Source organism: Rhamphochromis longiceps, linkage group LG18 (assembly GCF_057381845.1).
Source record: "Rhamphochromis longiceps isolate RC_006_pf linkage group LG18, R_longiceps_female_GT1.1, whole genome shotgun sequence".
In the NCBI taxonomy this organism is placed as follows: Eukaryota; Metazoa; Chordata; class Actinopteri; order Cichliformes; family Cichlidae; genus Rhamphochromis; species Rhamphochromis longiceps.
The window spans coordinates 37,432,741-37,455,501 of record NC_140574.1 but is presented as its reverse complement, the minus strand read 5'-3'; the positions used below and the strand labels follow the sequence as shown (position 1 = coordinate 37,455,501).

Below are 22,761 nucleotides of genomic sequence, written 5' to 3'. Positions count from 1 at the left end.
AACGGCCTATCCCTCTGCCACAGGTGGGGGTGGGCCCAGAGATAAAAGCACTCACCTGCAACTGACCAAGAAGGCTGAAGAGTTCGAGGAAGTCCAACTTCAGCAGCTCAGATTGCTGTTTGGGGATATCATTGGTGCCGATGTGGATGATGAGCCGGTTAACCTGTGGGTGGGATGCCAGAATGTTGGGAATTCTGTCCACTATGTCAACAACAGTGGCTCCCGGGAACGACAGCGTGAGCGCCCCCCTCATCCGCACGTTCCTGACAATGGAATCCCCGAGGACCAGCGTGGAGAGAGGAGGTGCCACCGAGGGCTGTTGGCCATCTGAGACGCCCGCGCCGCGACACCGGGGGTGTTCAGATGGAGATGCGCCAGCCGGACTGCGTGAGTGACTCCCAGGTAGCCACGCCGTGGGTCCTCTTCTCCGAGGAGCCGGGGTAAAGCACAGCTCTCCGCGGTGAGTTTGCACCACAGCGTCGGGTTGCCCGCCGCGGCTCCGGGGGCGTAGTGGTGGAGATGGCGCAGACCTCAGCGACACAGCGGGATGGCGAGGGCTAGCGGTCAGAGGAGGAAAGTCCACAGGATCCAGGACATTGAATTTATTCTCCAATACTACCGCACCGGAGGGGTGAGGGTGCGAGAGACGGATCCTCCTGCCCCCTCTGCAGCCACCACGCGTCTCAACCATGGTCCATGGCGCTGGTTGGAGTGGAGTGGAGCTGACCAGAGCCTTGGGTCTGGCCCCTAGCTGAAACCAGGAGTTCTCGTCCTTGGCAGAAGCACCAGCGACGCAAGTTGAGAGCCTGTGTTGACTGTTGGGGGGATCTTGGGACACAGCAGCTGGATGGTGCACTGTGTCGGCTAGCTCAGCGCTAGTAGCGGTGGTTTGAGCTTTGCCAAGGAGGATCGTGTCAAGTTCGCATTCAGCCCCCTGGATTTGGTATAGCGTGGATATCCTTTGCTCCAGCTTGATCACTTGTTGACTCAGGTTGATGCAGCTTTCACAGCTGGATGTTGAGGTAAGTGGTGCCATTCCGGAATCTCGTACCGGCGACAGCATCAAAAACAAAAACAGACACTGCCACTTTAGCTTACGTTAGCTAAAAAGTCAGTCGTGATGCAGCAAGAAAAGAGTTTTCAGATCAATATCCAGCAAATGCAAAACCAAGCTTTCGTCAGCCTTGATAACTTTTAGCCGAGCAAAATATCACAGATCCGCACGGAGGTTACGGTGGAAGTCTACCTCCTCTTCATGTCACTTCATGTGACATGTGAAATGGCTTCCCAATGATCAGTGTGGGTCATCCTTCACCACTGCAGGTCAGCTTAAAAGACACAAACGAGTCCACACAGGAGAGAAACCATACAAGTGATGTGTGACACCAATTTGTCTTTCTAAAATAACGTTTTTGATTTTGTGAAGGAGTCACTCTCATGACTCATTGAGTGATGCCATTGACTGCACAGTCCCTGCCACGCAATCTGTATATGTCACATTTTGAGATTGCCTTGGAAACCTTACTGGGCAGGTACTAAAAAAATACCTGTAACCAGGTACTATCACCTAATGGAAACTTTAAAGATCGAGCTGAGTCAAGTTAAGCAGAGCTAGGTAGGTGCAAGTGGAAAAGGGCTATTAGAGATCACAAAGTCTGATCGAAATTGAGGCCATTCAATTTCGGTGTAAAGACGTTAAACTACATATGTGAAGGTCTCATAATGGTTTAACATCTGCTGATAATTACCCACACCTTTTTTCCACCCCTTGGCTCATGTGATGTGTTTCATAGTTGGTCAACGACCCTGGTAAAGACAACCCCCTCTGGGGTTTAAATACCTGGGACTCTCCAACGTTTAGTTTTAGATCTAACGAAGGTTCTCAGAGGAGAGGTGAAAGGTCTTCAAGGCACTTAGAGAATTCCAGCTGCTTTCTTTCAAAGCTCATCAGACTACCATGACGTGGATGACTGGGAACCCTTTTTTCTCATTCACTGTGTGCAGTCCCTCTGGAGTCATCCCTGTTGGAGCTTGTCAGTAGCAAAGGCCTGAAGGTACAAAAATGAATACTGAAGAGAGCTTAACACCATTCCTGCTTGGATTTGAAGGCCGATATAAGTCTATCCTTTCAGAGTTGCAGACTTAAACGCAGGCCTCCTGTGGCTCGTTGGTCTAGGCGTATGATTCTCGCTTTGGGTGCGAGAGGTCCCGGGTTCAAATCCCGGACGAGCCCCCTTAAAATCACAAGCTCTAACCTTCATGGATTTCTTTGGTAAGACACATTCCTTCTGTGGCATTGTAAATGTGTTGGGTACCAAACCTTTCAATGTGATGTGTGACACCAATTTGTCTTTCTAAAATAACCTTTTTGATTTTGTGAAAGAGTCACTCTCATGACTCATTGAGTGATGCCATTGACTGCACAGTCCCTGCCACGCAATCTGTATATGTCACATTTTGAGATTGCCTTGGAAACCTTACTGGGCAGGTACTACAATATACCTATTACCAGGTACTATCACCTAATGGAAACTTTAAAGATCGAGCTGAGTCAAGTTAAGCCAAGCTAGGTAGGTGCAAGTGGAAAAGCGCTATTAGAGATCACAAAGTCTGATCGAAATTGAGGCCATTCAATTTCGGTGTAAAGACGTTAAACTACATATGTGAAGGTCTCATAATGGTTTCACCTGAAACCTCTGCTGATAATTACCCACGCCTTTTTCCACCCTTGGCTCATGTGATGTGTTTCATAGTTGTTCAACGACCCTGGTAAAGACAACCCGCTCTGGGTTTTAAATACCTGGGACTCTCCAACGTTTAGTTTTAGATCTAACGAAGGTTCTCAGAGGAGAGGTGAAAGGTCTTCAAGGCACTTAGAGAATTCCAGCTGCTTTCTTTCAAAGCTCATCAGACTACCATGACGTGGATGACTGGGAACCCTTTTTTCTCATTTACTGTGTGCAGTCCCTCTGGAGTCATCCCTGTTGGAGCTTGTCAGTAGCAAAGGCCTGAAGGTACAAAAAGGAATACTGAAGAGAGCTTAAAAACATTCCTGCTTGAATTTGAAGGCCGATTTAAGTCTATCCTTTCAGAGTTCCAGACATGAACGCAGGCCTCCTGTGGCTCGTTGGTCTAGGCGTATGATTCTCGCTTCGGGTGCGAGAGGTCCCGGGTTCAAATCCCGGACGAGCCCCCTTAAAATCACAAGCTCTAAGCTTCATGGAATTCTTTGGTAAGACACATTCCTTCTGGGGCATTGTAAATGTGTTGGGTGCCAAACCTTTCAATGTGATCTGTGACACCAATTTGTCTTTCTAAAATAACCTTTTTGATTTTGTGAAAGAGTCACTCTCATGACTCATTGAGTGATGCCATTGACTGCACAGTCCCTGCCACGCAATCTGTATATGTCACATTTTGAGATTGCCTTGGAAACCTTACTGGGCAGGTACTAAAAAAATACCTGTAACCAGGTACTATCACCTAATGGAAACTCTAAAGATCGAGCTGAGTCAAGTTAAGCCAAGCTAGGTAGGTGCAAGTGGAAAAGGGCTATTAGAGATCACAAAGTCTGATCGAAATTGAGGCCATTCAATTTCGGTGTAAAGACGTTAAACTACATATGTGAAGGTCTCATAATGGTTTCACCTCAAACCTCTGCTGATAATTACCCACGCCTTTTTTCCACCCTTGGCTCATGTGATGTGTTTCATAGTTGGTCAACGACCCTGGTAAAGACAACCCGCTCTGGGTTTTAAATACCTGGGACTCTCCAACGTTTAGTTTTAGATCTAACGAAGGTTCTCAGAGGAGAGGTGAAAGGTCTTCAAGGCACTTAGAGAATTCCAGCTGCTTTCTTTCAAAGCTCATCAGACTACCATGACGTGGATGACTGGGAACCCTTTTTTCTCATTCACTGTGTGCAGTCCCTCTGGAGTCATCCCTGTTGGAACTTGTCAGTAGCAAAGTCCTGAAGGTACAAAAATGAATACTGAAGAGAGCTTAAAAACATTCCTGCTTGAATTTGAAGGCCGATTTAAGTCTATCCTTTCAGAGTTCCAGACTTGAACGCAGGCCTCCTGTGGCTCGTTGGTCTAGGCGTATGATTCTCGCTTCGGGTGCGAGAGGTCCCGGGTTCAAATCCCGGACGAGCCCCCTTAAAATCACAAGCTCTAACCTTCATGGAATTCTTTGGTAAGACACATTCCTTCTGGGGCATTGTAAATGTGTTGGGTGCCAAACCTTTCAATGTGATCTGTGACACCAATTTGTCTTTCTAAAATAACGTTTTTGATTTTGTGAAAGAGTCACTCTCATGACTCATTGAGTGATGCCATTGACTGCACAGTCCCTGCCACGCAATCTGTATATGTCACATTTTGAGATTGCCTTGGAAACCTTACTGGGCAGGTACTAAAATATACCTGTTACCAGGTACTATCACCTAATGGAAACTTTAAAGATCGGGCTGAGTCAAGTTAAGCCAAGCTAGGTAGGTGCAAGTGGAAAAGGGCTATTAGAGATCACAAAGTCTGATCGAAATTGAGGCCATTCAATTTCGGTGTAAAGACGTTAAACTACATATGTGAAGGTCTCATAATGGTTTGACCTCTGCTGATAATTACCCACACCTTTTTTCCACCCCTTGGCTCATGTGATGTGTTTCATAGTTGGTCAACGACCCTGGTAAAGACAACCCGCTCTGGGTTTTAAATACCTGGGACTCTCCAACGTTTAGTTTTAGATCTAACGAAGGTTCTCAGAGGAGAGGTGAAAGGTCTTCAAGGCACTTAGAGAATTCCAGCTGCTTTCTTTCAAAGCTCATCAGACTACCATGACGTGGATGACTGGGAACCCTTTTTTCTCATTCACTGTGTGCAGTCCCTCTGGAGTCATCCCTGTTGGAGCTTGTCAGTAGCAAAGGCCTGAAGGTACAAAAATGAATACTGAAGAGAGCTTAAAAACATTCCTGCTTGAATTTGAAGGCCGATTTAAGTCTATCCTTTCAGAGTTGCAGACTTAAACGCAGGCTTCCTGTGGCTCGTTGGTCTAGGCGTATGATTCTCGCTTAGGGTGCGAGAGGTCCCGGGTTCAAATCCCGGACGAGCCCCCTTAAAATCAGAACCTCTTACCTTCATGGAATTCTTTGGTAAGACACATTCCTTCTGGGGCATTGTAAAAGTGTTGTGTGCCCAACCTTTCAATGTTATGTATGACACCAATTTGTCTTTCTAAAATAACGTTTTTGATTTTGTGAAGGAGTCACTCTCATGACCCATTGAGTGATGCCATTGACTGCACAGTCCCTGCCACGCAATCTGTATATGTCACATTTTGAGATTGCCTTGGAAACCTTACTGGGCAGGTACTAAAATATACCTGTTACCAGGTACTATCACCTAATGGAAACTTTAAAGATCGGGCTGAGTCAAGTTAAGCCAAGCTAGGTAGGTGCAAGTGGAAAAGGGCTATTAGCGATCACAAAGTCTGATCGAAATTGAGGCCATTCAATTTCGGTGTAAAGACGTTAAACTACATATGTGAAGGTCTCATAATGGTTTCACCTGAAACCTCTGCTGATAATTACCCACGCCTTTTTCCACCCTTGGCTCATGTGATGTGTTTCATAGTTGTTCAACGACCCTGGTAAAGACAACCCGCTCTGGGTTTTAAATACCTGGGACTCTCCAACGTTTAGTTTTAGATCTAACGAAGGTTCTCAGAGGAGAGGTGAAAGGTCTTCAAGGCACTTAGAGAATTCCAGCTGCTTTCTTTCAAAGCTCATCAGACTACCATGACGTGGATGACTGGGAACCCTTTTTTCTCATTTACTGTGTGCAGTCCCTCTGGAGTCATCCCTGTTGGAGCTTGTCAGTAGCAAAGGCCTGAAGGTACAAAAAGGAATACTGAAGAGAGCTTAAAAACATTCCTGCTTGAATTTGAAGGCCGATTTAAGTCTATCCTTTCAGAGTTGCAGACTTGAACGCAGGCTTCCTGTGGCTCGTTGGTCTAGGCGTATGATTCTCGCTTTGGGTGCGAGAGGTCCCGGGTTCAAATCCCGGACGAGCCCCCTTAAAATCACAAGCTCTTAGCTTCATGGAATTCTTTGTTAAGACACATTCCTTCTGGGGCATTGTAAATGTGTTGTGTGCCAAACCTTTCAATGTGATCTGTGACACCAATTTGTCTTTCTAAAATAACGTTTTTGATTTTGTGAAAGAGTCACTCTCATGACTCATTGAGTGATGCCATTGACTGCACAGTCCCTGCCACGCAATCGGTATATGTCACATTTTGAGATTGCCTTGGAAACCTTACTGGGCAGGTACTAAAAAAATACCTGTAACCAGGTACTATCACCTAATGGAAACTTTAAAGATCGAGCTGAGTCAAGTTAAGCCAAGCTAGGTAGGTGCAAGTGGAAAAGGGCTATTAGAGATCACAAAGTCTGATCGAAATTGAGGCCATTCAATTTCGGTGTAAAGACGTTAAACTACATATGTGAAGGTCTCATAATGGTTTCACCTGAAACCTCTGCTGATAATCACCCACGCCTTTTTTCCACCCCTTGGCTCATGTGATGTGTTTCATAGTTGGTCAACGACCCTGGTAAAGACAACCCCCTCTGGGGTTTAAATACCTGGGACTCTCCAACGTTTAGTTTTAGATCTAACGAAGGTTCTCAGAGGAGAGGTGAAAGGTCTTCAAGGCACTTAGAGAATTCCAGCTGCTTTCTTTCAAAGCTCATCAGACTACCATGACGTGGATGACTGGGAACCCTTTTTTCTCATTCACTGTGTGCAGTCCCTCTGGAGTCATCCCTGTTGGAGCTTGTCAGTAGCAAAGGCCTGAAGGTACAAAAATGAATACTGAAGAGAGCTTAAAAACATTCCTGCTTGAATTTGAAGGCCGATTTAAGTCTATCCTTTCAGAGTTGCAGACTTAAACGCAGGCTTCCTGTGGCTCGTTGGTCTAGGCGTATGATTCTCGCTTAGGGTGCGAGAGGTCCCGGGTTCAAATCCCGGACGAGCCCCCTTAAAATCAGAACCTCTTAGCTTCATGGAATTCTTTGCTAAGACACATTCCTTCTGGGGCATTGTAAAAGTGTTGTGTGCCCAACCTTTCAATGTTATGTGTGACACCAATTTGTCTTTCTAAAATAACGTTTTTGATTTTGTGAAGGAGTCACTCTCATGACCCATTGAGTGATGCCATTGACTGCACAGTCCCTGCCACGCAATCTGTATATGTCACATTTTGAGATTGCCTTGGAAACCTTACTGGGCAGGTACTAAAATATACCTGTTACCAGGTACTATCACCTAATGGAAACTTTAAAGATCGGGCTGAGTCAAGTTAAGCCAAGCTAGGTAGGTGCAAGTGGAAAAGGGCTATTAGCGATCACAAAGTCTGATCGAAATTGAGGCCATTCAATTTCGGTGTAAAGACGTTAAACTACATATGTGAAGGTCTCATAATGGTTTCACCTGAAACCTCTGCTGATAATTACCCACGCCTTTTTCCACCCTTGGCTCATGTGATGTGTTTCATAGTTGTTCAACGACCCTGGTAAAGACAACCCGCTCTGGGTTTTAAATACCTGGGACTCTCCAACGTTTAGTTTTAGATCTAACGAAGGTTCTCAGAGGAGAGGTGAAAGGTCTTCAAGGCACTTAGAGAATTCCAGCTGCTTTCTTTCAAAGCTCATCAGACTACCATGACGTGGATGACTGGGAACCCTTTTTTCTCATTTACTGTGTGCAGTCCCTCTGGAGTCATCCCTGTTGGAGCTTGTCAGTAGCAAAGGCCTGAAGGTACAAAAAGGAATACTGAAGAGAGCTTAAAAACATTCCTGCTTGAATTTGAAGGCCGATTTAAGTCTATCCTTTCAGAGTTCCAGACTTGAACGCAGGCCTCCTGTGGCTCGTTGGTCTAGGCGTATGATTCTCGCTTCGGGTGCGAGAGGTCCCGGGTTCAAATCCCGGACGAGCCCCCTTAAAATCACAAGCTCTAAGCTTCATGGAATTCTTTGCTAAGACACATTCCTTCTGGGGCATTGTAAATGTGTTGGGTGCCAAACCTTTCAATGTGATCTGTGACACCAATTTGTCTTTCTAAAATAACCTTTTTGATTTTGTGAAAGAGTCACTCTCATGACTCATTGAGTGATGCCATTGACTGCACAGTCCCTGCCACGCAATCTGTATATGTCACATTTTGAGATTGCCTTGGAAACCTTACTGGGCAGGTACTAAAATATACCTGTTACCAGGTACTATCACCTAATGGAAACTTTAAAGATCGGGCTGAGTCAAGTTAAGCCAAGCTAGGTAGGTGCAAGTGGAAAAGGGCTATTAGAGATCACAAAGTCTGATCGAAATTGAGGCCATTCAATTTCGGTGTAAAGACGTTAAACTACATATGTGAAGGTCTCATAATGGTTTCACCTGAAACCTCTGCTGATAATCACCCACGCCTTTTTTCCACCCCTTGGCTCATGTGATGTGTTTCATAGTTGGTCAACGACCCTGGTAAAGACAACCCCCTCTGGGGTTTAAATACCTGGGACTCTCCAACGTTTAGTTTTAGATCTAACGAAGGTTCTCAGAGGAGAGGTGAAAGGTCTTCAAGGCACTTAGAGAATTCCAGCTGCTTTCTTTCAAAGCTCATCAGACTACCATGACGTGGATGACTGGGAACCCTTTTTTCTCATTCACTGTGTGCAGTCCCTCTGGAGTCATCCCTGTTGGAGCTTGTCAGTAGCAAAGGCCTGAAGGTACAAAAATGAATACTGAAGAGAGCTTAAAAACATTCCTGCTTGAATTTGAAGGCCGATTTAAGTCTATCCTTTCAGAGTTGCAGACTTAAACGCAGGCTTCCTGTGGCTCGTTGGTCTAGGCGTATGATTCTCGCTTTGGGTGCGAGAGGTCCCGGGTTCAAATCCCGGACGAGCCCCCTTAAAATCACAAGCTCTTAGCTTCATGGAATTCTTTGTTAAGACACATTCCTTCTGGGGCATTGTAAATGTGTTGTGTGCCAAACCTTTCAATGTGATCTGTGACACCAATTTGTCTTTCTAAAATAACGTTTTTGATTTTGTGAAAGAGTCACTCTCATGACTCATTGAGTGATGCCATTGACTGCACAGTCCCTGCCACGCAATCGGTATATGTCACATTTTGAGATTGCCTTGGAAACCTTACTGGGCAGGTACTAAAAAAATACCTGTAACCAGGTACTATCACCTAATGGAAACTTTAAAGATCGAGCTGAGTCAAGTTAAGCCAAGCTAGGTAGGTGCAAGTGGAAAAGGGCTATTAGAGATCACAAAGTCTGATCGAAATTGAGGCCATTCAATTTCGGTGTAAAGACGTTAAACTACATATGTGAAGGTCTCATAATGGTTTCACCTGAAACCTCTGCTGATAATCACCCACGCCTTTTTTCCACCCCTTGGCTCATGTGATGTGTTTCATAGTTGGTCAACGACCCTGGTAAAGACAACCCCCTCTGGGGTTTAAATACCTGGGACTCTCCAACGTTTAGTTTTAGATCTAACGAAGGTTCTCAGAGGAGAGGTGAAAGGTCTTCAAGGCACTTAGAGAATTCCAGCTGCTTTCTTTCAAAGCTCATCAGACTACCATGACGTGGATGACTGGGAACCCTTTTTTCTCATTCACTGTGTGCAGTCCCTCTGGAGTCATCCCTGTTGGAGCTTGTCAGTAGCAAAGGCCTGAAGGTACAAAAATGAATACTGAAGAGAGCTTAAAAACATTCCTGCTTGAATTTGAAGGCCGATTTAAGTCTATCCTTTCAGAGTTGCAGACTTAAACGCAGGCTTCCTGTGGCTCGTTGGTCTAGGCGTATGATTCTCGCTTTGGGTGCGAGAGGTCCCGGGTTCAAATCCCGGACGAGCCCCCTTAAAATCAGAACCTCTTAGCTTCATGGAATTCTTTGTTAAGACACATTCCTTCTGGGGCATTGTAAATGTGTTGTGTGCCAAACCTTTCAATGTGATCTGTGACACCAATTTGTCTTTCTAAAATAACGTTTTTGATTTTGTGAAAGAGTCACTCTCATGACTCATTGAGTGATGCCATTGACTGCACAGTCCCTGCCACGCAATCGGTATATGTCACATTTTGAGATTGCCTTGGAAACCTTACTGGGCAGGTACTAAAAAAATACCTGTAACCAGGTACTATCACCTAATGGAAACTTTAAAGATCGGGCTGAGTCAAGTTAAGCCAAGCTAGGTAGGTGCAAGTGGAAAAGGGCTATTAGAGATCACAAAGTCTGATCGAAATTGAGGCCATTCAATTTCGGTGTAAAGACGTTAAACTACATATGTGAAGGTCTCATAATGGTTTCACCTGAAACCTCTGCTGATAATCACCCACGCCTTTTTTCCACCCCTTGGCTCATGTGATGTGTTTCATAGTTGGTCAACGACCCTGGTAAAGACAACCCCCTCTGGGGTTTAAATACCTGGGACTCTCCAACGTTTAGTTTTAGATCTAACGAAGGTTCTCAGAGGAGAGGTGAAAGGTCTTCAAGGCACTTAGAGAATTCCAGCTGCTTTCTTTCAAAGCTCATCAGACTACCATGACGTGGATGACTGGGAACCCTTTTTTCTCATTCACTGTGTGCAGTCCCTCTGGAGTCATCCCTGTTGGAGCTTGTCAGTAGCAAAGGCCTGAAGGTACAAAAATGAATACTGAAGAGAGCTTAAAAACATTCCTGCTTGAATTTGAAGGCCGATTTAAGTCTATCCTTTCAGAGTTGCAGACTTAAACGCAGGCTTCCTGTGGCTCGTTGGTCTAGGCGTATGATTCTCGCTTAGGGTGCGAGAGGTCCCGGGTTCAAATCCCGGACGAGCCCCCTTAAAATCAGAACCTCTTAGCTTCATGGAATTCTTTGGTAAGACACATTCCTTCTGGGGCATTGTAAAAGTGTTGTGTGCCCAACCTTTCAATGTTATGTGTGACACCAATTTGTCTTTCTAAAATAACGTTTTTGATTTTGTGAAGGAGTCACTCTCATGACCCATTGAGTGATGCCATTGACTGCACAGTCCCTGCCACGCAATCTGTATATGTCACATTTTGAGATTGCCTTGGAAACCTTACTGGGCAGGTACTAAAATATACCTGTTACCAGGTACTATCACCTAATGGAAACTTTAAAGATCGGGCTGAGTCAAGTTAAGCCAAGCTAGGTAGGTGCAAGTGGAAAAGGGCTATTAGCGATCACAAAGTCTGATCGAAATTGAGGCCATTCAATTTCGGTGTAAAGACGTTAAACTACATATGTGAAGGTCTCATAATGGTTTCACCTGAAACCTCTGCTGATAATTACCCACGCCTTTTTCCACCCTTGGCTCATGTGATGTGTTTCATAGTTGTTCAACGACCCTGGTAAAGACAACCCGCTCTGGGTTTTAAATACCTGGGACTCTCCAACGTTTAGTTTTAGATCTAACGAAGGTTCTCAGAGGAGAGGTGAAAGGTCTTCAAGGCACTTAGAGAATTCCAGCTGCTTTCTTTCAAAGCTCATCAGACTACCATGACGTGGATGACTGGGAACCCTTTTTTCTCATTTACTGTGTGCAGTCCCTCTGGAGTCATCCCTGTTGGAGCTTGTCAGTAGCAAAGGCCTGAAGGTACAAAAAGGAATACTGAAGAGAGCTTAAAAACATTCCTGCTTGAATTTGAAGGCCGATTTAAGTCTATCCTTTCAGAGTTCCAGACTTGAACGCAGGCCTCCTGTGGCTCGTTGGTCTAGGCGTATGATTCTCGCTTCGGGTGCGAGAGGTCCCGGGTTCAAATCCCGGACGAGCCCCCTTAAAATCACAAGCTCTAAGCTTCATGGAATTCTTTGCTAAGACACATTCCTTCTGGGGCATTGTAAATGTGTTGGGTGCCAAACCTTTCAATGTGATCTGTGACACCAATTTGTCTTTCTAAAATAACCTTTTTGATTTTGTGAAAGAGTCACTCTCATGACTCATTGAGTGATGCCATTGACTGCACAGTCCCTGCCACGCAATCTGTATATGTCACATTTTGAGATTGCCTTGGAAACCTTACTGGGCAGGTACTAAAATATACCTGTTACCAGGTACTATCACCTAATGGAAACTTTAAAGATCGGGCTGAGTCAAGTTAAGCCAAGCTAGGTAGGTGCAAGTGGAAAAGGGCTATTAGAGATCACAAAGTCTGATCGAAATTGAGGCCATTCAATTTCGGTGTAAAGACGTTAAACTACATATGTGAAGGTCTCATAATGGTTTCACCTGAAACCTCTGCTGATAATCACCCACGCCTTTTTTCCACCCCTTGGCTCATGTGATGTGTTTCATAGTTGGTCAACGACCCTGGTAAAGACAACCCCCTCTGGGGTTTAAATACCTGGGACTCTCCAACGTTTAGTTTTAGATCTAACGAAGGTTCTCAGAGGAGAGGTGAAAGGTCTTCAAGGCACTTAGAGAATTCCAGCTGCTTTCTTTCAAAGCTCATCAGACTACCATGACGTGGATGACTGGGAACCCTTTTTTCTCATTCACTGTGTGCAGTCCCTCTGGAGTCATCCCTGTTGGAGCTTGTCAGTAGCAAAGGCCTGAAGGTACAAAAAGGAATACTGAAGAGAGCTTAAAAACATTCCTGCTTGAATTTGAAGGCCGATTTAAGTCTATCCTTTCAGAGTTGCAGACTTAAACGCAGGCTTCCTGTGGCTCGTTGGTCTAGGCGTATGATTCTCGCTTTGGGTGCGAGAGGTCCCGGGTTCAAATCCCGGACGAGCCCCCTTAAAATCACAAGCTCTTAGCTTCATGGAATTCTTTGTTAAGACACATTCCTTCTGGGGCATTGTAAATGTGTTGTGTGCCAAACCTTTCAATGTGATCTGTGACACCAATTTGTCTTTCTAAAATAACGTTTTTGATTTTGTGAAAGAGTCACTCTCATGACTCATTGAGTGATGCCATTGACTGCACAGTCCCTGCCACGCAATCGGTATATGTCACATTTTGAGATTGCCTTGGAAACCTTACTGGGCAGGTACTAAAAAAATACCTGTAACCAGGTACTATCACCTAATGGAAACTTTAAAGATCGAGCTGAGTCAAGTTAAGCCAAGCTAGGTAGGTGCAAGTGGAAAAGGGCTATTAGAGATCACAAAGTCTGATCGAAATTGAGGCCATTCAATTTCGGTGTAAAGACGTTAAACTACATATGTGAAGGTCTCATAATGGTTTCACCTGAAACCTCTGCTGATAATCACCCACGCCTTTTTCCCACCCCTTGGCTCATGTGATGTGTTTCATAGTTGGTCAACGACCCTGGTAAAGACAACCCCCTCTGGGGTTTAAATACCTGGGACTCTCCAACGTTTAGTTTTAGATCTAACGAAGGTTCTCAGAGGAGAGGTGAAAGGTCTTCAAGGCACTTAGAGAATTCCAGCTGCTTTCTTTCAAAGCTCATCAGACTACCATGACGTGGATGACTGGGAACCCTTTTTTCTCATTCACTGTGTGCAGTCCCTCTGGAGTCATCCCTGTTGGAGCTTGTCAGTAGCAAAGGCCTGAAGGTACAAAAATGAATACTGAAGAGAGCTTAAAAACATTCCTGCTTGAATTTGAAGGCCGATTTAAGTCTATCCTTTCAGAGTTGCAGACTTAAACGCAGGCTTCCTGTGGCTCGTTGGTCTAGGCGTATGATTCTCGCTTTGGGTGCGAGAGGTCCCGGGTTCAAATCCCGGACGAGCCCCCTTAAAATCAGAACCTCTTAGCTTCATGGAATTCTTTGTTAAGACACATTCCTTCTGGGGCATTGTAAATGTGTTGTGTGCCAAACCTTTCAATGTGATCTGTGACACCAATTTGTCTTTCTAAAATAACGTTTTTGATTTTGTGAAAGAGTCACTCTCATGACTCATTGAGTGATGCCATTGACTGCACAGTCCCTGCCACGCAATCGGTATATGTCACATTTTGAGATTGCCTTGGAAACCTTACTGGGCAGGTACTAAAAAAATACCTGTTACCAGGTACTATCACCTAATGGAAACTTTAAAGATCGGGCTGAGTCAAGTTAAGCCAAGCTAGGTAGGTGCAAGTGGAAAAGGGCTATTAGAGATCACAAAGTCTGATCGAAATTGAGGCCATTCAATTTCGGTGTAAAGACGTTAAACTACATATGTGAAGGTCTCATAATGGTTTCACCTGAAACCTCTGCTGATAATCACCCACGCCTTTTTTCCACCCCTTGGCTCATGTGATGTGTTTCATAGTTGGTCAACGACCCTGGTAAAGACAACCCCCTCTGGGGTTTAAATACCTGGGACTCTCCAACGTTTAGTTTTAGATCTAACGAAGGTTCTCAGAGGAGAGGTGAAAGGTCTTCAAGGCACTTAGAGAATTCCAGCTGCTTTCTTTCAAAGCTCATCAGACTACCATGACGTGGATGACTGGGAACCCTTTTTTCTCATTCACTGTGTGCAGTCCCTCTGGAGTCATCCCTGTTGGAGCTTGTCAGTAGCAAAGGCCTGAAGGTACAAAAATGAATACTGAAGAGAGCTTAAAAACATTCCTGCTTGAATTTGAAGGCCGATTTAAGTCTATCCTTTCAGAGTTGCAGACTTAAACGCAGGCTTCCTGTGGCTCGTTGGTCTAGGCGTATGATTCTCGCTTTGGGTGCGAGAGGTCCCGGGTTCAAATCCCGGACGAGCCCCCTTAAAATCAGAACCTCTTAGCTTCATGGAATTCTTTGTTAAGACACATTCCTTCTGGGGCATTGTAAATGTGTTGTGTGCCAAACCTTTCAATGTGATCTGTGACACCAATTTGTCTTTCTAAAATAACGTTTTTGATTTTGTGAAAGAGTCACTCTCATGACTCATTGAGTGATGCCATTGACTGCACAGTCCCTGCCACGCAATCGGTATATGTCACATTTTGAGATTGCCTTGGAAACCTTACTGGGCAGGTACTAAAAAAATACCTGTAACCAGGTACTATCACCTAATGGAAACTTTAAAGATCGAGCTGAGTCAAGTTAAGCCAAGCTAGGTAGGTGCAAGTGGAAAAGGGCTATTAGAGATCACAAAGTCTGATCGAAATTGAGGCCATTCAATTTCGGTGTAAAGACGTTAAACTACATATGTGAAGGTCTCATAATGGTTTCACCTGAAACCTCTGCTGATAATCACCCACGCCTTTTTTCCACCCCTTGGCTCATGTGATGTGTTTCATAGTTGGTCAACGACCCTGGTAAAGACAACCCGCTCTGGGTTTTAAATACCTGGGACTCTCCAACGTTTAGTTTTAGATCTAACGAAGGTTCTCAGAGGAGAGGTGAAAGGTCTTCAAGGCACTTAGAGAATTCCAGCTGCTTTCTTTCAAAGCTCATCAGACTACCATGACGTGGATGACTGGGAACCCTTTTTTCTCATTCACTGTGTGCAGTCCCTCTGGAGTCATCCCTGTTGGAGCTTGTCAGTAGCAAAGGCCTGAAGGTACAAAAATGAATACTGAAAAGAGCTTAAAAACATTCCTGCTTGAATTTGAAGGCCGATTTAAGTCTATCCTTTCAGAGTTGCAGACTTAAACGCAGGCTTCCTGTGGCTCGTTGGTCTAGGCGTATGATTCTCGCTTAGGGTGCGAGAGGTCCCGGGTTCAAATCCCGGACGAGCCCCCTTAAAATCAGAACCTCTTAGCTTCATGGAATTCTTTGGTAAGACACATTCCTTCTGGGGCATTGTAAAAGTGTTGTGTGCCCAACCTTTCAATGTTATGTGTGACACCAATTTGTCTTTCTAAAATAACGTTTTTGATTTTGTGAAGGAGTCACTCTCATGACCCATTGAGTGATGCCATTGACTGCACAGTCCCTGCCACGCAATCTGTATATGTCACATTTTGAGATTGCCTTGGAAACCTTACTGGGCAGGTACTAAAATATACCTGTTACCAGGTACTATCACCTAATGGAAACTTTAAAGATCGGGCTGAGTCAAGTTAAGCCAAGCTAGGTAGGTGCAAGTGGAAAAGGGCTATTAGAGATCACAAAGTCTGATCGAAATTGAGGCCATTCAATTTCGGTGTAAAGACGTTAAACTACATATGTGAAGGTCTCATAATGGTTTCACCTGAAACCTCTGCTGATAATCACCCACGCCTTTTTTCCACCCCTTGGCTCATGTGATGTGTTTCATAGTTGGTCAACGACCCTGGTAAAGACAACCCCCTCTGGGGTTTAAATACCTGGGACTCTCCAACGTTTAGTTTTAGATCTAACGAAGGTTCTCAGAGGAGAGGTGAAAGGTCTTCAAGGCACTTAGAGAATTCCAGCTGCTTTCTTTCAAAGCTCATCAGACTACCATGACGTGGATGACTGGGAACCCTTTTTTCTCATTCACTGTGTGCAGTCCCTCTGGAGTCATCCCTGTTGGAGCTTGTCAGTAGCAAAGGCCTGAAGGTACAAAAATGAATACTGAAGAGAGCTTAAAAACATTCCTGCTTGAATTTGAAGGCCGATTTAAGTCTATCCTTTCAGAGTTGCAGACTTAAACGCAGGCTTCCTGTGGCTCGTTGGTCTAGGCGTATGATTCTCGCTTTGGGTGCGAGAGGTCCCGGGTTCAAATCCCGGACGAGCCCCCTTAAAATCAGAACCTCTTAGCTTCATGGAATTCTTTGTTAAGACACATTCCTTCTGGGGCATTGTAAATGTGTTGTGTGCCAAACCTTTCAATGTTATGTGTGACACCAATTTGTCTTTCTAAAATAACGTTTTTGATTTTGTGAAAGAGTCACTCTCATGACTCATTGAGTGATGCCATTGACTGCACAGTCCCTGCCACGCAATCGGTATATGTCACATTTTGAGATTGCCTTGGAAACCTTACTGGGCAGGTACTAAAAAAATACCTGTAACCAGGTACTATCACCTAATGGAAACTTTAAAGATCGAGCTGAGTCAAGTTAAGCCAAGCTAGGTAGGTGCAAGTGGAAAAGGGCTATTAGAGATCACAAAGTCTGATCGAAATTGAGGCCATTCAATTTCGGTGTAAAGACGTTAAACTACATATGTGAAGGTCTCATAATGGTTTGACCTCTGCTGATAATTACCCACACCTTTTTTCCACCCCTTGGCTCATGTGATGTGTTTCATAGTTGGTCAACGACCCTGGTAAAGACAACCCGCTCTGGGTTTTAAATACCTGGGACTCTCCAACGTTTAGTTTTAGATCTAACGAAGGTTCTCAGAGGAGAGGTGAAAGGTCTTCAAGGCACTTAGAGAATTCCAGCTGCTTTCTTTCAAAGCTCATCAGACTACCATGACGTGGATGACTGGGAACCCTTTTTTCTCATTCACTGTGTGCAGTCCCTCTGGAGTCATCCCTGTTGGAGCTTGTCAGTAGCAAAGGCCTGAAGGTACAAAAATGAATACTGAAGAGAGCTTAAAAACATTCCTGCTTGAATTTGAAGGCCGATTTAAGTCTATCCTTTCAGAGTTGCAGACTTAAACGCAGGCTTCCTGTGGCTCGTTGGTCTAGGCGTATGATTCTCGCTTAGGGTGCGAGAGGTCCCGGGTTCAAATCCCGGACGAGCCCCCTTAAAATCAGAACCTCTTAGCTTCATGGAATTCTTTGGTAAGACACATTCCTTCTGGGGCATTGTAAAAGTGTTGTGTGCCCAACCTTTCAATGTTATGTGTGACACCAATTTGTCTTTCTAAAATAACGTTTTTGATTTTGTGAAGGAGTCACTCTCATGACCCATTGAGTGATGCCATTGACTGCACAGTCCCTGCCACGCAATCTGTATATGTCACATTTTGAGATTGCCTTGGAAACCTTACTGGGCAGGTACTAAAATATACCTGTTACCAGGTACTATCACCTAATGGAAACTTTAAAGATCGGGCTGAGTCAAGTTAAGCCAAGCTAGGTAGGTGCAAGTGGAAAAGGGCTATTAGAGATCACAAAGTCTGATCGAAATTGAGGCCATTCAATTTCGGTGTAAAGACGTTAAACTACATATGTGAAGGTCTCATAATGGTTTCACCTGAAACCTCTGCTGATAATTACCCACGCCTTTTTCCACCCTTGGCTCATGTGATGTGTTTCATAGTTGTTCAACGACCCTGGTAAAGACAACCCGCTCTGGGTTTTAAATACCTGGGACTCTCCAACGTTTAGTTTTAGATCTAACGAAGGTTCTCAGAGGAGAGGTGAAAGGTCTTCAAGGCACTTAGAGAATTCCAGCTGCTTTCTTTCAAAGCTCATCAGACTACCATGACGTGGATGACTGGGAACCCTTTTTTCTCATTTACTGTGTGCAGTCCCTCTGGAGTCATCCCTGTTGGAGCTTGTCAGTAGCAAAGGCCTGAAGGTACAAAAAGGAATACTGAAGAGAGCTTAAAAACATTCCTGCTTGAATTTGAAGGCCGATTTAAGTCTATCCTTTCAGAGTTCCAGACTTGAACGCAGGCCTCCTGTGGCTCGTTGGTCTAGGCGTATGATTCTCGCTTTGGGTGCGAGAGGTCCCGGGTTCAAATCCCGGACGAGCCCCCTTAAAATCACAAGCTCTAAGCTTCATGGAATTCTTTGCTAAGACACATTCCTTCTGGGGCATTGTAAATGTGTTGGGTGCCAAACCTTTCAATGTGATCTGTGACACCAATTTGTCTTTCTAAAATAACCTTTTTGATTTTGTGAAAGAGTCACTCTCATGACTCATTGAGTGATGCCATTGACTGCACAGTCCCTGCCACGCAATCTGTATATGTCACATTTTGAGATTGCCTTGGAAACCTTACTGGGCAGGTACTAAAATATACCTGTTACCAGGTACTATCACCTAATGGAAACTTTAAAGATCGGGCTGAGTCAAGTTAAGCCAAGCTAGGTAGGTGCAAGTGGAAAAGGGCTATTAGAGATCACAAAGTCTGATCGAAATTGAGGCCATTCAATTTCGGTGTAAAGACGTTAAACTACATATGTGAAGGTCTCATAATGGTTTCACCTGAAACCTCTGCTGATAATCACCCACGCCTTTTTTCCACCCCTTGGCTCATGTGATGTGTTTCATAGTTGGTCAACGACCCTGGTAAAGACAACCCCCTCTGGGGTTTAAATACCTGGGACTCTCCAACGTTTAGTTTTAGATCTAACGAAGGTTCTCAGAGGAGAGGTGAAAGGTCTTCAAGGCACTTAGAGAATTCCAGCTGCTTTCTTTCAAAGCTCATCAGACTACCATGACGTGGATGACTGGGAACCCTTTTTTCTCATTCACTGTGTGCAGTCCCTCTGGAGTCATCCCTGTTGGAGCTTGTCAGTAGCAAAGGCCTGAAGGTACAAAAATGAATACTGAAGAGAGCTTAAAAACATTCCTGCTTGAATTTGAAGGCCGATTTAAGTCTATCCTTTCAGAGTTGCAGACTTAAACGCAGGCTTCCTGTGGCTCGTTGGTCTAGGCGTATGATTCTCGCTTTGGGTGCGAGAGGTCCTGGGTTCAAATCCCGGACGAGCCCCCTTAAAATCACAAGCTCTTAGCTTCATGGAATTCTTTGTTAAGACACATTCCTTCTGGGGCATTGTAAATGTGTTGTGTGCCAAACCTTTCAATGTTATGTGTGACACCAATTTGTCTTTCTAAAATAACGTTTTTGATTTTGTGAAAGAGTCACTCTCATGACTCATTGAGTGATGCCATTGACTGCACAGTCCCTGCCACGCAATCGGTATATGTCACATTTTGAGATTGCCTTGGAAACCTTACTGGGCAGGTACTAAAAAAATACCTGTAACCAGGTACTATCACCTAATGGAAACTTTAAAGATCGAGCTGAGTCAAGTTAAGCCAAGCTAGGTAGGTGCAAGTGGAAAAGGGCTATTAGAGATCACAAAGTCTGATCGAAATTGAGGCCATTCAATTTCGGTGTAAAGACGTTAAACTACATATGTGAAGGTCTCATAATGGTTTGACCTCTGCTGATAATTACCCACACCTTTTTTCCACCCCTTGGCTCATGTGATGTGTTTCATAGTTGGTCAACGACCCTGGTAAAGACAACCCGCTCTGGGTTTTAAATACCTGGGACTCTCCAACGTTTAGTTTTAGATCTAACGAAGGTTCTCAGAGGAGAGGTGAAAGGTCTTCAAGGCACTTAGAGAATTCCAGCTGCTTTCTTTCAAAGCTCATCAGACTACCATGACGTGGATGACTGGGAACCCTTTTTTCTCATTCACTGTGTGCAGTCCCTCTGGAGTCATCCCTGTTGGAGCTTGTCAGTAGCAAAGGCCTGAAGGTACAAAAATGAATACTGAAGAGAGCTTAAAAACATTCCTGCTTGAATTTGAAGGCCGATTTAAGTCTATCCTTTCAGAGTTGCAGACTTAAACGCAGGCTTCCTGTGGCTCGTTGGTCTAGGCGTATGATTCTCGCTTAGGGTGCGAGAGGTCCCGGGTTCAAATCCCGGACGAGCCCCCTTAAAATCAGAACCTCTTAGCTTCATGGAATTCTTTGGTAAGACACATTCCTTCTGGGGCATTGTAAAAGTGTTGTGTGCCCAACCTTTCAATGTTATGTGTGACACCAATTTGTCTTTCTAAAATAACCTTTTTGATTTTGTGAAAGAGTCACTCTCATGACTCATTGAGTGATGCCATTGACTGCACAGTCCCTGCCACGCAATCTGTATATGTCACATTTTGAGATTGCCTTGGAAACCTTACTGGGCAGGTACTAAAATATACCTGTTACCAGGTACTATCACCTAATGGAAACTTTAAAGATCGGGCTGAGTCAAGTTAAGCCAAGCTAGGTAGGTGCAAGTGGAAAAGGGCTATTAGAGATCACAAAGTCTGATCGAAATTGAGGCCATTCAATTTCGGTGTAAAGACGTTAAACTACATATGTGAAGGTCTCATAATGGTTTCACCTGAAACCTCTGCTGATAATCACCCACGCCTTTTTTCCACCCCTTGGCTCATGTGATGTGTTTCATAGTTGGTCAACGACCCTGGTAAAGACAACCCGCTCTGGGTTTTAAATACCTGGGACTCTCCAACGTTTAGTTTTAGATCTAACGAAGGTTCTCAGAGGAGAGGTGAAAGGTCTTCAAGGCACTTAGAGAATTCCAGCTGCTTTCTTTCAAAGCTCATCAGACTACCATGACGTGGATGACTGGGAACCCTTTTTTCTCATTCACTGTGTGCAGTCCCTCTGGAGTCATCCCTGTTGGAGCTTGTCAGTAGCAAAGGCCTGAAGGTACAAAAATGAATACTGAAGAGAGCTTAAAAACATTCCTGCTTGAATTTGAAGGCCGATTTAAGTCTATCCTTTCAGAGTTGCAGACTTAAACGCAGGCTTCCTGTGGCTCGTTGGTCTAGGCGTATGATTCTCGCTTAGGGTGCGAGAGGTCCCGGGTTCAAATCCCGGACGAGCCCCCTTAAAATCAGAACCTCTTAGCTTCATGGAATTCTTTGGTAAGACACATTCCTTCTGGGGCATTGTAAAAGTGTTGTGTGCCCAACCTTTCAATGTTATGTGTGACACCAATTTGTCTTTCTAAAATAACCTTTTTGATTTTGTGAAAGAGTCACTCTCATGACTCATTGAGTGATGCCATTGACTGCACAGTCCCTGCCACGCAATCTGTATATGTCACATTTTGAGATTGCCTTGGAAACCTTACTGGGCAGGTACTAAAATATACCTGTTACCAGGTACTATCACCTAATGGAAACTTTAAAGATCGGGCTGAGTCAAGTTAAGCCAAGCTAGGTAGGTGCAAGTGGAAAAGGGCTATTAGAGATCACAAAGTCTGATCGAAATTGAGGCCATTCAATTTCGGTGTAAAGACGTTAAACTACATATGTGAAGGTCTCATAATGGTTTCACCTGAAACCTCTGCTGATAATCACCCACGCCTTTTTTCCACCCCTTGGCTCATGTGATGTGTTTCATAGTTGGTCAACGACCCTGGTAAAGACAACCCGCTCTGGGTTTTAAATACCTGGGACTCTCCAACGTTTAGTTTTAGATCTAACGAAGGTTCTCAGAGGAGAGGTGAAAGGTCTTCAAGGCACTTAGAGAATTCCAGCTGCTTTCTTTCAAAGCTCATCAGACTACCATGACGTGGATGACTGGGAACCCTTTTTTCTCATTCACTGTGTGCAGTCCCTCTGGAGTCATCCCTGTTGGAGCTTGTCAGTAGCAAAGGCCTGAAGGTACAAAAATGAATACTGAAGAGAGCTTAAAAACATTCCTGCTTGAATTTGAAGGCCGATTTAAGTCTATCCTTTCAGAGTTGCAGACTTAAACGCAGGCTTCCTGTGGCTCGTTGGTCTAGGCGTATGATTCTCGCTTTGGGTGCGAGAGGTCCCGGGTTCAAATCCCGGACGAGCCCCCTTAAAATCAGAACCTCTTAGCTTCATGGAATTCTTTGTTAAGACACATTCCTTCTGGGGCATTGTAAATGTGTTGTGTGCCAAACCTTTCAATGTTATGTGTGACACCAATTTGTCTTTCTAAAATAACGTTTTTGATTTTGTGAAAGAGTCACTCTCATGACTCATTGAGTGATGCCATTGACTGCACAGTCCCTGCCACGCAATCGGTATATGTCACATTTTGAGATTGCCTTGGAAACCTTACTGGGCAGGTACTAAAAAAATACCTGTAACCAGGTACTATCACCTAATGGAAACTTTAAAGATCGAGCTGAGTCAAGTTAAGCCAAGCTAGGTAGGTGCAAG

General features: G+C 44.5%; 22 non-coding genes across 22 annotated transcripts; all 22 read left to right on the top strand.

Moving 5' to 3' along the window:
• The first annotated feature begins 2,161 nt into the window (after positions 1-2,161).
• trnap-ugg (transfer RNA proline (anticodon UGG)) lies at positions 2,162-2,233 on the top strand. The gene has a single exon. It is a non-coding gene; the product is annotated as a tRNA-Pro (tRNA).
• An 888-nt stretch (positions 2,234-3,121) lies between these two features.
• Positions 3,122-3,193, top strand: trnap-cgg (transfer RNA proline (anticodon CGG)). The gene has a single exon. It is a non-coding gene; the product is annotated as a tRNA-Pro (tRNA).
• An 890-nt stretch (positions 3,194-4,083) lies between these two features.
• Positions 4,084-4,155, top strand: trnap-cgg (transfer RNA proline (anticodon CGG)). Its single transcript has one exon. It is a non-coding gene; the product is annotated as a tRNA-Pro (tRNA).
• An 883-nt stretch (positions 4,156-5,038) lies between these two features.
• trnap-agg (transfer RNA proline (anticodon AGG)) lies at positions 5,039-5,110 on the top strand. The gene has a single exon. It is a non-coding gene; the product is annotated as a tRNA-Pro (tRNA).
• An 888-nt stretch (positions 5,111-5,998) lies between these two features.
• trnap-ugg (transfer RNA proline (anticodon UGG)) lies at positions 5,999-6,070 on the top strand. Its single transcript has one exon. It is a non-coding gene; the product is annotated as a tRNA-Pro (tRNA).
• An 891-nt stretch (positions 6,071-6,961) lies between these two features.
• Positions 6,962-7,033, top strand: trnap-agg (transfer RNA proline (anticodon AGG)). The gene has a single exon. It is a non-coding gene; the product is annotated as a tRNA-Pro (tRNA).
• Positions 7,034-7,921: 888 nt separating this feature from the next.
• Positions 7,922-7,993, top strand: trnap-cgg (transfer RNA proline (anticodon CGG)). Its single transcript has one exon. It is a non-coding gene; the product is annotated as a tRNA-Pro (tRNA).
• An 890-nt stretch (positions 7,994-8,883) lies between these two features.
• On the top strand, positions 8,884-8,955 carry trnap-ugg (transfer RNA proline (anticodon UGG)). The gene has a single exon. It is a non-coding gene; the product is annotated as a tRNA-Pro (tRNA).
• Positions 8,956-9,846: 891 nt separating this feature from the next.
• trnap-ugg (transfer RNA proline (anticodon UGG)) lies at positions 9,847-9,918 on the top strand. The gene has a single exon. It is a non-coding gene; the product is annotated as a tRNA-Pro (tRNA).
• An 891-nt stretch (positions 9,919-10,809) lies between these two features.
• Positions 10,810-10,881, top strand: trnap-agg (transfer RNA proline (anticodon AGG)). The gene has a single exon. It is a non-coding gene; the product is annotated as a tRNA-Pro (tRNA).
• An 888-nt stretch (positions 10,882-11,769) lies between these two features.
• On the top strand, positions 11,770-11,841 carry trnap-cgg (transfer RNA proline (anticodon CGG)). The gene has a single exon. It is a non-coding gene; the product is annotated as a tRNA-Pro (tRNA).
• An 890-nt stretch (positions 11,842-12,731) lies between these two features.
• Positions 12,732-12,803, top strand: trnap-ugg (transfer RNA proline (anticodon UGG)). The gene has a single exon. It is a non-coding gene; the product is annotated as a tRNA-Pro (tRNA).
• An 891-nt stretch (positions 12,804-13,694) lies between these two features.
• trnap-ugg (transfer RNA proline (anticodon UGG)) lies at positions 13,695-13,766 on the top strand. Its single transcript has one exon. It is a non-coding gene; the product is annotated as a tRNA-Pro (tRNA).
• Positions 13,767-14,657: 891 nt separating this feature from the next.
• Positions 14,658-14,729, top strand: trnap-ugg (transfer RNA proline (anticodon UGG)). Its single transcript has one exon. It is a non-coding gene; the product is annotated as a tRNA-Pro (tRNA).
• An 891-nt stretch (positions 14,730-15,620) lies between these two features.
• On the top strand, positions 15,621-15,692 carry trnap-agg (transfer RNA proline (anticodon AGG)). Its single transcript has one exon. It is a non-coding gene; the product is annotated as a tRNA-Pro (tRNA).
• Positions 15,693-16,582: 890 nt separating this feature from the next.
• trnap-ugg (transfer RNA proline (anticodon UGG)) lies at positions 16,583-16,654 on the top strand. The gene has a single exon. It is a non-coding gene; the product is annotated as a tRNA-Pro (tRNA).
• Positions 16,655-17,538: 884 nt separating this feature from the next.
• trnap-agg (transfer RNA proline (anticodon AGG)) lies at positions 17,539-17,610 on the top strand. The gene has a single exon. It is a non-coding gene; the product is annotated as a tRNA-Pro (tRNA).
• An 888-nt stretch (positions 17,611-18,498) lies between these two features.
• On the top strand, positions 18,499-18,570 carry trnap-ugg (transfer RNA proline (anticodon UGG)). Its single transcript has one exon. It is a non-coding gene; the product is annotated as a tRNA-Pro (tRNA).
• Positions 18,571-19,460: 890 nt separating this feature from the next.
• On the top strand, positions 19,461-19,532 carry trnap-ugg (transfer RNA proline (anticodon UGG)). Its single transcript has one exon. It is a non-coding gene; the product is annotated as a tRNA-Pro (tRNA).
• An 884-nt stretch (positions 19,533-20,416) lies between these two features.
• On the top strand, positions 20,417-20,488 carry trnap-agg (transfer RNA proline (anticodon AGG)). Its single transcript has one exon. It is a non-coding gene; the product is annotated as a tRNA-Pro (tRNA).
• An 890-nt stretch (positions 20,489-21,378) lies between these two features.
• Positions 21,379-21,450, top strand: trnap-agg (transfer RNA proline (anticodon AGG)). Its single transcript has one exon. It is a non-coding gene; the product is annotated as a tRNA-Pro (tRNA).
• An 890-nt stretch (positions 21,451-22,340) lies between these two features.
• On the top strand, positions 22,341-22,412 carry trnap-ugg (transfer RNA proline (anticodon UGG)). Its single transcript has one exon. It is a non-coding gene; the product is annotated as a tRNA-Pro (tRNA).
• The last annotated feature ends 349 nt before the right edge of the window (positions 22,413-22,761 follow it).